The sequence below is a fragment of the Triticum urartu genome, chromosome 6 (assembly GCF_003073215.2).
Source record: "Triticum urartu cultivar G1812 chromosome 6, Tu2.1, whole genome shotgun sequence".
In the NCBI taxonomy this organism is placed as follows: domain Eukaryota; kingdom Viridiplantae; phylum Streptophyta; class Magnoliopsida; order Poales; family Poaceae; genus Triticum; species Triticum urartu.
In genome coordinates this window covers 109,260,942-109,267,066 of record NC_053027.1, presented here as the reverse complement: position 1 = coordinate 109,267,066, position 6,125 = coordinate 109,260,942, and positions in this window count along the sequence as shown.

Genomic DNA, 6,125 nt, shown 5'->3' with positions numbered 1-6,125 from the left:
AAATAATGTTGAAAAAGATTCACAAATTTGCAAATGCAACAAGTAGACCAATAGAAAATAGTGGTACACGGAAACACACACACACACACACGTAAAGATAGATGGGGTCGTGCAACCAAAAATAAGCTCAAAATGTGGAATCCACGTAAAATGCTCTTGTTGCACAACGCGAGAGAGACACTAGCACGATTGCACACTAGGCGGATACGAGACTTGTGCACAACCTACAAAGCAAAAATGCAACAACTTCTATCCCAATTATCCTCTATGTATGGTGTTCCGGTGATATGATCCAAGATGGTCGAGTATGGAAATCTTAATGTAGTATGATGCTATGGTTCTTTCTTAAAAGCTCTTTGCTTATCTTTCTCTTTTCCTTAAAAGCTTGTTGGTTTTTTCTCTTTTGAGCTCTTTATTGGCCACTTATGCAGAACTTAACGAACCAAGATAGCAATTGCGTATATGCGATGACAATCGTGTGACACAAGAGATGATATCAAGATATATGTACCATGATGGTATGATATGTATGCAATTGGAATTATGATCACTAATGTGCAGAAGTAACATTGTCGGCAATACTCAAAGGCTAGTCTTGACGGGAAAGAGATGCAAAATGGGCTATGGGGTTATCAATGCAATGGCAAGGAGTACACAAAGGTGTCGTCGAAGTTACCGTCCTTGCTTACGGTCTCGGGTGTCAAGATTGTGAACTGGTCGTTGTCAATGACGAAGATGAGTGGCCGTGATGGCATTGTTGAACCTTCCCTAAGTAGCCGAAACACGTTAGGAAACGGAAACTGCAACTCAAGTTCTCAAAGAACAAAACGTGTCAAGATGTCGGGTGTGGTAGCGGATAAGCGATGGTGGTTGCGGAAAGTGGTGGTGGCTATGAGGGGTTATGGGATTGCAATGCATAAGTGTGGGTGATGGCGGAAAAAAACAGTTTCATTAGGTTGGTCGGATGTCCGGCAGGGGTTGGATGACCGGTGGTCGTGGACGTCCGGTACTGGCCAGTCGTCCGGTGCATGGGCGATTTCGGGCACAGGATGAACTTCTAGGCTTCGTGGTGGGGACACAAAATTTGGTGAAAATTGGATGAATTTGTATGTGGAAATGGGGGAAATGTTGGGGGAAAGCTAGATCTACCTGCAACACATCAAATCCATGGATCAAATCCAACAAAACTTCATCACACCAACAAATCACAAAAAAATTGGGGCTATTTTGTGGGGAATTTTCGAAATTCGGACAAAATCAACAAAGTTAGGATAGAAATCAAAGGGTAGGGGCTCCAAATTCGTGATCAACCAAGACTCATGATACTAATATGATGTAGGGTGGAACCGTAGGGGCCAATCTTTCACAAAATGGAGGGTATCCTACGAAGAACAAGAGGGGAAACACGAGGGAAAACACGAGAGAGACACTCCAATCAACGAGAACAATCACACATGTACTCGATCCATGAACACAAAGAGATCACAAGATCCAAAGGCAATAAAGGAAAGATACAAGTACCTAGTTCTTCTCCAAGAGGAGGTCCTGAATCCACTAGGGGATCTTCTCCTAGGTAGAGGGCTTGAATCCACTTGGGGGAATCTTCCACTAGATGGAGGACTTGGCCTCTAATGGAGTAGGTATCAAGTGGATGAGCAAAGGTCTATCTCTCATATGAGCTAAACCAATGCTAACCCTAGAAAGATATAGAGAAGGAGTATATATAGTCTAGGGTCATGAAAGGAGACATGGGCTTCAGCCCAACACGCTGTCGACAGACAGGTGTCATTTGTCCGGACGCTGTCGTGCGTCCAATGGCTCACGAGGGTCCGGACGTACGGAAGCGGTCAGACGTCCGACATTTCAGCTCGGACCAGGTGGCGTTGGATTTTCGGAAGCGATCGGTCGTCCGGAGGTCTCGGATTTATGATAATTTCCCTTCTATTGGGTGACACCGAATGTCCGGAGGGGCTCGGTCATCCGGTCGCTGGGGGTGTGTCGGACGTGCGGCCGTTGTAGCATTAGCCGGCTGGGACTTGCGCTAGCTGGTTGTCACTCCAGGCATCAAACGTCTAGTCTGGGCCGGTCATCCGGTAGTTGTAGGCTCCTAGCAGCTCCTTCTCTTGGTCCTTGTACTTGGCGTCCTCGCTGGCTCGTCCATTGGATGTAGTAGTTCCGTGGCTTCCCTCTAAGTACCTGATCACACATAGGGATTCTGCTAGAGGTAGTAGCCATGTCTCACATGTAGAAAGTGGTGGTTCGGAAAGGAGCGAATTTACCTTAGTTTCGACAGCCCTTGCTCGAGCTTTTGTCATAGGTCCATGTGGTGTCGTAGAAGACGAAGGTAGGCCCATGGGGATGACCGTAGGATGCTCCGCATCATCGGGCCTCCCCTCGGGAACTTCTTTGGCCCACTGGGTCTCTTCTGGTCCAGAAAAATCTCCAAAATGTTTCACTGTGTTTGGACTCTGTTTGGTACTGATATTCCATGAAGTAAAAAACAAGCAAAAAGTAGCAACTGGCACTGGGCACTATGTCAATAGGTTAGTCCCAAAAAATGATATAAAGTTGCTATAAAATTATTGTAAAACATCCAAGAATGATAATATAACAGCATGGAACAAGCAAAAATTATAGATACGCTGGGGATGTATCAGTGACGTCCAGGCCAAACACCCCCGGCAAATTGCTCTGCCGGGGTCCAGCTGCAGATGATGGTGCTGCCGGCGCCTAGCTGATGGTGATGGTGCATCCGATGTTCAGCTGGAGTCTAAGTCACCATCTTCATGCTTGACGACCAAGGGCTCCTTATCACCGTCTTCGTTGTCAGTGCCCTCCTCGTCGCAGTCGCTCGAGGAGGAGCTTTCATCGTCACTCGAGCTTTCCGTGCGGCACCCTAGGCGAACACCTGAGCATCCGAAGACCTTGATGGAGAGCATATCGGACTCCGCGAACTTGAAGTGGAGGACATGCCCTTCCGCAAGGTAGTGGGCACAGGCGAAGGTTTTCCAACCACGCCTGAGAAGCATGACATGAGGCGCGGGGTACTCGACGTCCACCCACACGGAGCCATTGCAGCAACCGCTCATGCGTAGCCGCGGCCCGAGCGGCTGGTCGTCCTCCATCACCCTAGCGAAGGGACAAGGGAGCAGCAGGCGCTGCACGGAGGATCGCATAGCTTGACGACGAACTCTAGCGCCGTGTCCCCCGCTGTCACATCCCTAGCTTCTCGTTTTGCACTAAGCTAGCTTCAGGTGTGCATCATGTCTAAATTCTGAAAGTTGAAATGAGGAAAGTGAGAGCCTCAGAAATCATTTTAAAAGAAGGGCAAGAACCCTTTAAATTGCATTCATTGTTTCCAAAATGCCTTCATAAATGTTTGATAATTTTTGGCATGGCTTTGAGACCAAACCAAAAATAGTGAACATTTTTGAGGAACATTTTGGGCACTGAATTTAAACCACTATTGTATTTGAATTTTAATTTATATTCCTAGTATATGGAATGTATCCTCAAATGCCTCTGAAATATTTGTGTGCCTTTGTAAAAACCTATCTAAGCCACATAAATATTTACAGAAAGTTTGGCACTGGTTTTAAATTGTTTTGAATTTGGAATCAGTGGCAAATAAATAAATAAAAAAACAAACAAAACAAAAAGGAAACAGGGAATCATAAACCTACCTGGCACTTACCGCAGCCCACCTAGCGCCCCAACCAGCCTGGCACTGTGATAGCCCAACCGGCCCGACTGGCCCAGTGGCCAGTCATCGTTCTCCTCTTGCCAGGAGGACGCAGCGCGCGTGGTCGCCGCGCGCCGACACGCGCCTCGCCAACTCCTGCTTGCCGCCGACGCCCTGGATGCCTCCGTGCACGCCACACAGCCTCCCCGATCGCCTCTCACTCTCTCCCCGTGCCATCCCCCTCCTCTGCTCTCTCTGCACAGTACCACCGAACGCCACCATCGCCGCCGCTCGCCGCTGCCGCGACCACAGCCATCTCCTCACCCCTCTGTCGTGTCCACCAGCACCGCCGTTGAGCTCCGCATCCCCAAGTCGAAGGAATCGAGCCCGGACGCCCTGCATCGCCTCCACGCCATCGTCTTCAACCTCGGGTTGACCCAGATCGCTGGCGACCGTGCGCCCGCTCCGACGCGTCCCCGAGCCCACTGAACCGCTCTATGTCTTCCCTGTGAGCTAACGCTTCCTCCCCTTCTCTTTCTACCGCCGTTTGCACGCCCTAGCTAGCTCCACCGCCGAGCCCGAGGGCTCATCACCGCCGGCCATGTCACCGCCGCTGCTGCATCCACTGAAGCTTGCGCCTGAGCATTGCCCCGTGCTTAGAACGCTCCCAGGAGCCGAGCGTACCCACCCGTTCGATCTGCCGTGCCACCTAGCGCCAAACCGGGCATGCCCGAACTCCGGCCGCCGCCTAGCTCCTCGCCGCCGCCTACTCCGGCCATACCAGCCCCCGGCGTCCGCCCTTCTGGATGCGCCGCACTCACCGCTGCCATTAAACGCAAAAGGCGAGGCAAATGGTCGCCCGTAGCTAAATCCCGCCGCATCTCCTTTGTCGGTTTTGGTCGCCGCCGGCCGAACTCGGGCGATGTCGACGTGGCCCATCACTAGTCACTAATGACCCTGCTAATTAACCCCCCTGACCCACTTACATACGGGCCCGACGCCCTTAATTAACAATAGTTTAGTTTTTGATTAGATTTAACTAATAACAGTGGCCCCACAAGTCAGAGTTGACGTGCTGACGTGGCCGTTGACCGGACCCACCTGTCTGTGTCACTAACTGATACTGAGTCGATGACACATGGGTCCCACTGTCAGGTTTGACTCTGGTTAGGCGTTGTTGACCTGCTGAGGTCAGCATGACCTAATGCTGATGCAATAAGTCTTTTTCTGGATTAAACTTAATTCAGAAAATTGCAGAAAATGCTCTAAACTTCTAAAATTCATAGAAAATTATCTATAGCTCCAAATGAAATGAATTATATATGAAAAATGATCAGAAAAATCCAAAGAATCTGTTTATGGCATTTTCATGCATGTTTGAGCAAGTTAACCTCACTGTTTAGGATGAAACAAGATTAGGGCAAATTTGAAAATAGGTTTGGAGTTGGAATTTGATGAAGTTTTGAACTCCACTTCAATTAAAGTGACTTTCTGTTGCATTAGCCCAAATCACAGCATATTGCCATGTCATGATCATGCATCATATTGTTGCATTGCATTGATTGTGTTTCCTCTCTATTGCCGGTATTTGTCCCCCTTTAGTAGATGTTGTTCCGACGATGAGTTCGATGACACTGATGAAGAGATATACTATCTTCGGAAGTGCCAGGCAAGCAAAACCCCCTTGTTCATTCCGATACAATCCCACTCTCTCGCTACTTCTCTCTTTTAATGCATTAGGACAACAACGTTTCAACTGTTACATGCTGCGGTAGCTGAACCCCTTTCCTTTGCATGACCTGTCATTGCCACAGTAAATAGATGAAACCCACTAGCATGAGTAGGAGTTGTTTGAGCCCTGGTGTGCCTACTCATTCATGCTTGTTTGTCATGCCTGCTATTGCTTAGAGTTGAGTCGGGTCTGATTCATCGGGGATGAATTGGAATGTGGTGAACATGTCCTACTATTGAGAGCTAAGTGTGTGAACACGATTTGGTAAAGGTAGCAGTGAGAGGCCATGTAGGAGTACATGGTGGGTTGTCTCATTGCAGCCGTCCTTAGGAACTGAGTTCTGTGTTTGTGATCCATGAACAGTTACTACCACACATTGGGTTCCGGTAACTCGACCCCTCTTGGCTTATTAATCAACTCGATCTCTGTCCAGGAGTTGCAACTAGTTTCTGGTGTTTGTAGGTAATGTTAGTAGTCTACCAAGTGGCACCCGGTACAGGTGGGCTTGGGACAGACTAGGCACAGTGGCACGGTGTAGTTCAGGATAGCCACCGAGTCAAAGCTGGCTTGCCGCAGTCAAACTCCACCACCCCCTTTGTTGATACTGATGCATATGTAGTTAGTTCTGATGTAAGTCTTGCTGGGTACATTTGTACTCACGTTTGCTTAATTTATGTTTTGCAGAGAGACGTCAGTCTCGCTAGTAGTTCC